Raw genomic sequence first — 10,893 nt, 5'->3', positions numbered from 1 at the left:
CCCGTGTCCCCTGCATCGGCAGGCGGACTCCCAACCACTGCGCCACCAGGGAAGCCCAGAAAAATCATTTTATATTGATTAATGCATCCCAGGTTAGACTTCCCATCCTCACCTTCACACATACACATAATTTATTTCTTCTCCCTTTCCTTACCTGATGATGCTAAAATAGTTAACAGACTACTTGCTTCTTCCCCAGGAATTCTTAACTAAGAGAACATGAAACCCTTGGGAAGAGTTGTGGCAGGGCTTGTGAAACCCATAGATGGGTCTTTTTGTTTTGTTTTGTTTTGCCCATCGACTGCAGTGGTCCAGCCTATAGTTTTATTTTTCACACCAGTAAGTAAAGGTGACAAACAGCCACTGGCTCAAGTTTTTCCAAGAATTAAAGGACCTGGTCGGTCTTCAGGTTGCTTCGCGCCTTGTCTTGCTACTCTGTCAGCTTCTTCATTGCCTACAAATCCCGAACGTCCAGGAACATGCATCCACTGAATGTCCATGCCCTGGACAAGCCTGTCCAGTTCCACGAAGTCCTCTTTGTTGATCACCTCCTTCCCTGTGCTTGTCCTGCATCCATTCTTCTTCCAGACTTACACCCAATTAGTGACGCCACGGATAGTAAACATGCTGTCCGTGTAGAGAACCAACTTACTGATGGTCTGAGCCTTCGCTTGTTCGATGACTTTGCAGGCTGCATGAATCTGCTCTTTGGTTTGTTTGTCACCCAGGAAGTCTAATTCCTACATTTAAAGGATGGCCTGGCCCCCAGTAAACACCGATTCCTGCTCGAGCCCCCCTCCGCCCGTTACTGGAGCAGCAACCGTCCTGGTAGATGATGACAGGTTCCCCCATATAAGAAAATGTGTCTTTGCTCACTGAAGGCAGCATGCTTTGCACACAACTCTGCGTTTTCACCTTCACCTTCATCCAAGGGCTCACAAAGTCACTTGTTTGCTTTCACTAGTGATTCTTGTATGCGTTTATTTTTCTGCCCTTCTGAACCATCAGGGTTTGTATGAAACGTGTGTGCCTTTATATGGAAAGTGGATTGGATTTTTTTTTTTTTTACTAGATTCTCTAAGGGTCCTTTGACCCATAAAAGGTGAAGATCCACTCTACTAAATGAGTAAAGTCTACTCATTTAGAAAAGCCTGCAATCTCCCCTCTGTGGTTGCCTCAATGTCTTTAAAAAATGTTTCCAAGATGATAAAGAAATGCACTTTACATCTTATAATTCCACCCTGTAGCAAGACCAGCTTACAGAAGTGCCTTAAAGCTTCCATCTCTCCATCTGAGGGCCCCCCACTCCCAACCCACCCAGGCCAGGAAGCCCATGATTCATATCACTAGGCAACATCCTCTTTACATTAACATGAGCTACCTGTCTTGCTACCTTGACACTGGACAAGTAAATTGCCCTCACATATATCATGACTTGTGGGAAGGTGTTATTTTTACCACAGTGAACTTGGGGTATACAATGCATGTCAAGGTCACTGGCCTTAGCAAAACAGAGGCCAATTTTAGGAAACAGATATCGGAGAGATATAGTGATATAATAGAAGGGACACCAAAGTAATAATCAGGGACCACCACTGAGACATAACATACTCTAGATATAAAGGAAGTGCTTCAGTTCTTTGGGCTTTATTTTCTCATAGGCCAGTGTGGATACTGGACACGATGATCTGCAGTGTCTTCCAGCTTCAGTCTCTAAAATTGTGTGATTCTTGTTGAAGTCCTAAAGCCTTAAAGATCTCAAGTTTTCTAGCTTACTAGGAAATGGGCAAGAAATTAAACAAATCCAGAATATTGAACGAGTGAAGAAAGGAGCCGTTTTAATGGACAGGAATACCTAATATTGAAAAGATCTCATTTCTTCCAAAATTATAAAAAATATAGCTCAATTCTGACTTTTTAAAAATGAGTTTCTTAAAATTTTACCAATTTCTGAAATAAACAGATGAGGATAACCTGGTCCTCCTCTCACCAAAAAAACGATAGTTAAGAATAAAAAACTTGGGCTTCCCTGGTGGCGCAGTGGTTAAGAATCTGCCTGCCAATGCTGGGGACACAGGTTCGAGCCCTGGTCCAGGAAGATCCCACATGCTGCGGAGTAACTAAGCCCGTGCACCACAACTACTGAGCCTGCGCTCTAGAACCCGTGAGCCACAACTACTGAGCCCGCATGCTACAACTGCTGAAGCCCACGCTCCTAGAGCCTGTGCTCCGCAACAAGAGAAGCCACCGCAATGTGAAGCCCGCGCGCCACAACTGGAGAAGAGCCCTCACGCAGTGATGAAGACCCAATGCAGCCAAAAATAAATAATAAATAAAGAAATTAAATTTAAAAAGAATAAAAAACTTGCAGTGCTATCCATGAAAAAATAATATAAAGCTACAGAAAGTAAAATAGCGTGATAGAGCAAAACATAGACCAATGAAATACGTTCAGACGTCCAAGCTACCAATCATTAACAATTATTGTAATGATAAAGTTATACTAAATTTGTACGTATAATTAAAAGAAAGTAATAATTAAGAGTACAATTAAATAAAATAATGATTTTAATGTAAAATAATTGTATGTGTAATAAAACTATAATAAATTTATAATTATAAAGTTGTAATGTTATAGTTATAATGATATTATTTGACAATTATAATTTATTATAATAATAAAGTAATAATTTACTTATTATAATAATCAATAAAAAGAAAACAAAATGCCCAATAAAAATGGTAAAATATTTTAATATATACACTTCATCAAAGATATATGAATAACCAAAAGCACATAAAAACGTGCCAAACAGCACTTGTGATTAGGGGAATTAAAATTAAAATCAAAATGAGATCATCCTAAATACCTAATTAGAATGTCTAAAATTTAAACGACTGACTATAGTAAGTGTTAGGAAGGATATAGGGAAAGTGGAATCCTCATTCACTGCTGGCAGGAACATAAAATGGTACAACCACTTTGGAAAACATTTTGGCAGCCATCTTAATAAGTTAAACGTATACTTCCCATATAACCCAGCCATTCCATTCCTAAGTATTTGATCAAGAGAAATGAAAGCATATGTCCACACAAAGAGTTGTACACAAATATTCGTAACAGCTTTATTTTTAAATGGCCAAAATTGGAAACATCCCAAATGCCCCTCAGGAGATGATTGTATAAACAACTTGTGTCATGTACATACAATACTAATTACATTATTATTACATTATAATTACATTATTTATTACAACAGTACTAAAAAGGAATGAACTGTTGACATAATGCTACAACATGAATGATGCAAAATAATTATGCTGAGTGAAAGAAGACAGACCAAATAGGAGTGCATATTGTATAGTTCATTTATCTAAAATTCCAAAGAAGGCAAACTAATCTATGCAGAAATCTGTCTCATTTGTTGCCTGGAGACAGAGGGTAGGGAGATTGATTTAGTCTAATAATTTAAAAGATAAAAGAAACTATAGAAAACTATGTACTTATTTATCTGATCTTGAATAGAAAAACCCTTTCTAAGCATAAATTGAAGACAAAATTTTTAAAATAAAAGGATGATTGACTTTATTTATTTATTTATTTATTTTTTTGCAGTACGCGGGCCTCTCACTGTTGTGGCCTCTCCCATTGCGGAGCACAGGCTCCGGACGCGCAGGCTCAGCGGCCATGGCTCACGGGCCCAGCCGCTGCGCGGCATGTGGGATCCTCCCGGCCCGGGGCACGAACCCGTGTCCCCTGCATCGGCAGGCGGACTCCCAACCACTGCGCCACCAGGGAAGCCTTGACTGGATTTATTTTTTTTTAATGTAAAGGTTTATGTTAAAATACATTATAAAATTATAAGTCAGGTAGCAAAGGAGGTGATATTTGCCATAAATATTAAAGGTATATATTAAAAGGTCTTATAAAACAATAATGACTTAATAGAACATCCCCATTGTAAAAGGGCACATCATATAGTGTTTTACCCTCCCAAAAGAAAACAGGGAAGGAGGAGAAAGGAAGGAAGGAAGGGAAGGAAGGGAGGGAGGGAGGGAAGGAAGAGGAGAAAGAAACAGATTCACAAAACGCTTAGCAAAAAGGTTTTTCTGCCTCTTGGTTGTGTCTTTATAGGTTGTTTTATTTCAACCTTTGTGTTTTTCCATATTTTCGTAGTTCCTACAGTGGACTTGGGTGATCGCAAAATAGTCTAGAGAGAGAAGTTCAGTGAACTCAGCAAAGGGTTAATGGTCTTCCAGATGAAGGTGTAGGCGGTATCTGTTCAAAGGAAGGCAGAGACAAGGGATGTGTGTGTGTGTGTGTGTGTGTGTGTGTGTGTGTGTGTGTGTAAGAGATGCCGAGGAGATTATGATTAGTAGGAGAAAACAGGGCCTTAGAAGTGGAATACAGTCTGGTCCCTCCCAGGCAGTGCCTGACTCCTGTGTGAATCCAGGCTATCCAAGCGCAATGCCGAGAGTTGGTGGGCACTTCAGAAATGCTTGCTTTATCAGTTGGCGAAAGACATGAAGGGGAAGATTGTATATTGCATTCAAATACATGAAGAGAAATGTTTAAACGTCCACCATAAGTTACATCCCTCATAATCCTCATTTTACAACCCTTGGTTCAAAACACAAGTAGCAATTGGATGTTGACTGTGTCGTCAACATTATTATCAGGCTCTATAAAATCATGAAACATCATCCTGAAATTCAAGGAATTTGGAGTCTAGCTGGGAAAATACACCTCACAGGAAATAATTAGACAGTAAAGTCGTTTCCTTCATTTCATTGTGGGGCAGAATGCATTCTAAAATGAAGAGATTATAACCGTCACAGGAGCACACACTTTCAATATCTAAGAGAAACAATTTTTTGAAGAGAGAACTATTAAGATATTAGGAGGCCTTGAAAATTGCAAGGGGAGTTCTCTTGGTGAAAAGAGCTAACATCCAATAGATTAAGTCAACAAGTAAATATGTATTCTTGGAGTCTGCAGTGCTCTCACAGGAATATTCAATGCTGGTTTTTATGACTCTGGTTTAAAATCATGGCAGGGTCTCTCAGTTTAGTGAAGCTGGCTTAGGAGGAAGAGACGCACGATGACGGTGCTCATTGGGGCAACTGAGCTCCAGTCCAAGCCTTGTGAACTTGCTTTCATGCAGCCAGAGGATAGAAATTGCATTGTTCTGTGTCCTGGGCCAGAGCATTAGTTACAACTTGTCAGAAGAGAAGAAATAAGTGAGAAAGAAAATAAATGATTTATAAAACTCCTCAGAATACATCATCCCAAACTATGAGCACAACAAAGTATTTAAAACTAGACAGGAGAGCAAGAGAGAAAATAACGTCAGCTGAAAATGAAATGCTAACATTTTAAAACAGTGATGAACATTCAAGAATGTCCATAATATATCGTCTTCCACTTACTTTCTGTCTTCACCATAAATAGACATGAGTTAATGTATGTTTGAAGATTCATTTCCCTTTTATTGAGTTCACTCAACAGAAGGTCTTTTTCCAGCATGTCCTGCTTTTATAAACCAAGATCTAATTTGACATGATTACGTAATTGTGTGGCTGTTTGTGCCCTTCCTCCTCTTTCTCCTTTCTACAAGGCAGAGAGTCTCTTTCTTCCTAGCGCCTTATAGAATATGTTAATTCGCTTAATAACAATAATAGTTTTCTCACAACTAGTTCATCTATTTACTAAATTGTTATTAAGGACCTATTAGTGGGCAGCCACTGTGCCAGGCGTTGGGAATAGAAAAATGGATAAAACACATTCCCTTCTTTGGAGCTTTCAGCCGAGTGGGAGATTCAGAAAATTAAACAGATAATTTAAAAAGAGGTGTGATGCGTACACAGAAAGGTGTGGCAGACTGCCAGTTACCTACCCCAGCATAACATCTCCCCAGTTTTCATTAGAAACAGAACCCTTTAATTGTACTCGATTAGAAAACCAAAACTTCCAGCCTCTTCTGTAGCTAGATGTGGCTCTATGACTAAGTTCTGGCCAATGAGATAGAAGCATAAGTAAGTATTCAGTGAAATTTCCAAGAGGACTCCTTAAAAGGAAATGACTAAGCCAGATCCTTTTAGCTTTCCTCCCTTCCAAGAAGGCTAATGAAACAGCTGGAGCGACAGCAGCAATTCTGGATTATGAAGTAACCTTGAGAATACTAGGATGTCAGGATTCTAGTGATTGTGGAACCAGGGTATCGGCCCCAGACAGCCTCCAGCTGACTTCTTTTACATGGGAGAATAAACCTTTGTGCATTTAAGCCACTGTGGTTGGATCTGTGACCATTGCAGCCCAAAGTAATACTCATTGATGGAATGACACTTCAGAAAAATCATCGGAGCAGCTCCCCACTCTGTCTCTGGGAGAGAAGCCAGAGACAGTTCTCCTGTAGAAGTCACATTTGATCTGAGTATTAAGGGACAAATGAATGGGGAAGGTGTGGAAAAGTGTTTAAGGAAGAAGAAATACCAAGTGACCATCTGAACTGGAAAGGAACTATCTAGAAGATACTAAAGAAGGTCGGCGTAACAGGAGTAGAGTGAATTAAGAAGAACCCGGCAGGAGATAAATCTCAAAATCTCATAGATGCTCCAGTTTGCAGAGATCACCCTAAAGATATTCATAGGTAGCTGCAGAGCAGAGGTCTAACAGTCTATAGAGGCATAAATTTGGGATATATGAACATATAGGTGGTTTCTAAAGCCTTGGGAATTAATGAGGTCACCCAGGGAGAGTGTTTAAAGTCAGAAGAGGGCCTCAGAACAACAATGAGGTATCACCTCACACCGGTCAGAATGGCCGTCATCAAAAAGTCTACAAATAACAAATGCTGGAGAGGGCGTGGAGAGAAGGGAACCCTCCTACACTGTGGGTGGGAATGTAACTTAGTGCAGCCACTGTGGAGAACAGTGTAGAGTTCCTCAAAAAGATAAAAATAGAACTACCACATGATCCAGCAATTCCACTCCTGGATATATATCTGAAAAACAAAAACACGAATTCAAAAAGATACATTCACCCCAATGTTCATAGCAGCACTATTTACAGTAGCCAAGACATGGAAGCAGCCTAAGTGTCCGTCGACAGATGAATGGATAAAGAAGATGTGGTATATATATGCTACTCAGCCATAAAAAAGAATGATGTTCGGCCATTGGCAGCAACATGGATAGACCTGGAGAAATTATGCTTAGTGAAATGTCAGAGAAAAACAAATACTGTATGATATCACTTTTATGTGGAATCTAAAAGATAATACAGATGAATATATATATGCAAAACAGAAACAGACTCACAAATAGAGAAAATAAACTAGTGGTTACCAAAGAGGAGAGGGAAGTGGGGAGGGGAATATTAGGGGTATGGGATTAAGAGGTACAAACTACTATGTATAAAATAGATAAGCACCAAGGATATATTGTACAGCACAGGGAATTATAACCATTATCTGGTAATAACTTTTAGTGGAGTATAATCTGTAAAAATAATGAATCACTATGCTGTACACCTGAAACTAGTGTAATATTGTAAATCAACTATGCTTCAATATAAAAATAATTAAATAAAATTAGAAGAGGACCAAGGACAGAACCCTGATATCAAACCATTAAAGACTGAGTGAAGGAGAGAGTCCCCATCTTCTGTTTAAAAAAGAGAGAGAGAGAATATCAGCATAATTCAGTGTCACAAAATCTAAGAAATCACTGGGGCAGAGGGCAGAGGTGAGATGGGCTTCCTTTTGTTTCTAGGCTGAAGCAACTATTGATATAAGATTTCAGGGAGGGTAAACAGCCCTCTTTTCACTTGCCTTGCTGGAGAGTCTGGTGGGTGGAAGATTAATTAAGAAAATATTTACAAACAGGATGAGCCTACGTAAGCGTCTAAGATCCTCAGGTTCATTATATGTAAAATGGGGATAATAGCGCTTACCTTGTAGCCCAATTCGAAGATAAAGTAAGACATGGAAACGGGTATATAACTAGATAAGGAAACCATGTCATCATGATTCATTCACCCTTGGAGGCTGATGGAAACTTACATTGAAAATTATCACATATGCAGAGGGACCTTAGTTTGTCAACTTCTTGACAATTAGTAGTATATATATTTTTTAATTTTCAAGAATTTTTATACTCCTATGCATGGATTAGTATTGCCCTATCACAGATTAACCTAGAAGGACAGAGGTCCTTGTGCTCGGAGCATTTACCATGAAGCCAATGAAGTCTAAACTACAGAATCCTCCCTTACATGGCCTTTTCCAGGAATCCAAGGCAAGGAGTCCTAGCCGTGTGTTCACATGCTTACACAGTTATGTAAAATTTGCAGGATAATGCCATTAAACTACAATTCATTAAGACCACGGTCTCTTTCCATTCTGATTTTCCCTCCAAAATATTCTCCTTGTGTAGGTGGGGTTGGAAGGGCCCTGGGCATTTTGGAATGCAACTGAGGGAAAATTGAGTTGAGATCCATTTATTTGGTGCTTAGTGTGATGTCTACTATTTCAAGGTATCTCAGAGTAGGAAATGCTTCCAGAAATATGCTAAAACCCACTGTGCTGACTCACGTGGCATCATGTCAAGAAGATGCAAGGCCAGAGATTGTATTGTGAATGAATGTGTCCTTGTGTGCCAAGCAACAGTGGGATGTGAACCATGACAGGACAAGTCGTGAAATGTGTGGAGCCAGAAGCTAGCCCGTGGAAGATTCTACCAGACATCTGACGTGGGGAATCATGACCAGAGGATTCAGTTCCATGGATATCTAGTGAAAATGGAAATTCTGTTCTGTCAAGAATATCCATAATAAGTCAGTGAAGGCAATTATACATTCACCAAATTGGTTTTTTCTTTTGCAATGGGAATTGCAAGAAATTAAATTCATCAGAATTTTGATGCTTGTAGGGCACAAACCTGTAATAGTGCCATAAACTGTGAGTGTCTGTAACAAGTAATATAGGAAGAAAATATAATAGAGGTTTTCTGAAATTTGACAACCCTAAAAATTTATAGGGCATTGTCAAAATAAGTTGTGAAGTTGAAAGAAGCTCATTTACTTATTAATAATAAAGAAAAACAAATTTAAATCAATCATGTTAAAGGCTGACTCTTATTTTTCCCTATAGAAAAAATATTACAAAATTATTGTCAGGTAAAGAGGGAATCAAAAAATATTCAGGGAGGGCTTCCCTGGTGGCACAGTGGTTGGGAGTCCGCCTGCCGATGCGGGGGACGCGGGTTCGTGCCTCGGTCCGGGAGGATGCCACGTGCCGCGGAGCGGCTGGGCCCGTGAGCCGTGGCCGCTGGGCCTGCGTGTCCGGAGCCTGTGCTCCGTGGTGGGAGAGGCCACAACAGTGAGAGGCCCACATACCAAAAAAAAAAAGAAAAAAAAAATATTCAGGGAGAAAAAGGTAGGGAGAAAAATATAAATATGTATCAGGCAGTTAATTGTTTTTGTGAATTTTATCATGTGTGTGGTTTTGTCAGATTTTTAGATTTTGTAATTGGTGGATTTTCCTTTATTATTTTAAATAAGTATGCACTCTTGTCCCTCATAATTTGTATTTATAATTTTGCATTCTTCTTCATAGTTCTTGAAATGATATGCAGCTCACGCCCTACAAAACCTAAACCAGTGTGTTCCTTTGTGCTGACTGACGTTCTGTTGTTTGCTCGCACCAAGACCCAGGTCCTCTCCTGACAGTACCCCTGGGTTCCCTCAACCATACCCAAGGGCTCAGCAGTTAATGATATGATCAGCCTGCCTTCAGTTCCAGATGGTTGGAATAGAAAACAGAGCCTACATGCCAGAAACATGGGGGTTTGACTGATGACTGGGGAGTAAAACTGGCTCTTGGCACCTCTGTGACATATGCAAGAACTAAAAGCACCAAACTTCATTTCAGAGAGTCCCAGATTTGGTCTTAGCTCTGCCACCAGGTGTATGGCCTTAAAAAAATGACCTCAACTGCCCTGAGTTTCAATGTCCTTATGGATTCCATAGACTGTTGCGTATGTAGGGTGAGGGCAAAGCTTGTGTACGTAAAAAACATGCTGTGTTGTATGGGGCTCTTCAGATGTAAAATCTGACTGACCTTCCTCCTCTCGGCCATTGCCAAGGAGTCAAGGACTTACTGCCACTCACGTACCCTTATTTTGGAGAGACTGGTGTATACCCTAAATGGGCAAGTAGCACGGTGCCATTTTGGAATGCTGTTTTTGAAATGTGTTTGGTATTTCTTAAGCAGAGGGGCCAGGTTTAATGAGGGAGGAGGTAGAGAAGGATGGCCAGTGGTGGCCCGAGTCTTCTCTGACCTTGAACTTGAATATCCCATCGATACAAGCAGAAGAGCTGCGTGTACCCAGAAGCCACTTACATAACAGGCTGTGCAGTAAGCAACACGTGTGTTATCGTGCTCCCATATGGTGTAGCGGTACCAAGCCTTCATCCCTCGCAGCCACATACAGCACATTCCATGAAAATTCTCCTTGTAATGTTAGTTTCTCATCCCATTGCAGGCCCGGTGATATTGATACATCTCTTACTGATGAGCATCCTCCAAAACTGTCCGGTTGTCTGTCCCTCCTTTTGGTCCAGCTCTGGCCCCAACGTTTGTCTTGACTTACGTGGCTGTTTTACCTAAGTGATTCCAGACTTTTCCTTAAGTAGCCTTAGGGACCCTGAGATAGTTGCGACATCCCTCCTCTTTCAGGGCTCACAACCCTTAAATGGGTTTCCACTGGTCTGGGGGTAAAATCCAAACTCAAAATCTTAACATAGCCTTCAAGGCCCTGCATGGTCTTGCCAATACCTAATTTTCCAGATCCATCGCAAGCTGCCCTTCCTCTCAGTCTGTGCTCCATTCC

General features: G+C 40.4%; 1 pseudogene; it reads right to left on the bottom strand.

The window, feature by feature from the left end:
* Window positions 1-368: 368 nt before the first annotated feature.
* On the bottom strand, window positions 369-10,475 carry LOC103073259 (ribonuclease H1 pseudogene; annotated as a pseudogene).
* Window positions 10,476-10,893: the final 418 nt, after the last annotated feature.

The sequence above is a fragment of the Lipotes vexillifer genome, unplaced genomic scaffold (assembly GCF_000442215.2).
Source record: "Lipotes vexillifer unplaced genomic scaffold, Lipotes_vexillifer_v1.1 scaffold696, whole genome shotgun sequence".
NCBI classification, from domain to species: Eukaryota; Metazoa; Chordata; class Mammalia; order Artiodactyla; family Lipotidae; genus Lipotes; species Lipotes vexillifer.
The sequence above is the reverse complement of the archived record's forward strand: the minus strand, read 5'-3'. Positions and strand labels throughout refer to the sequence as shown.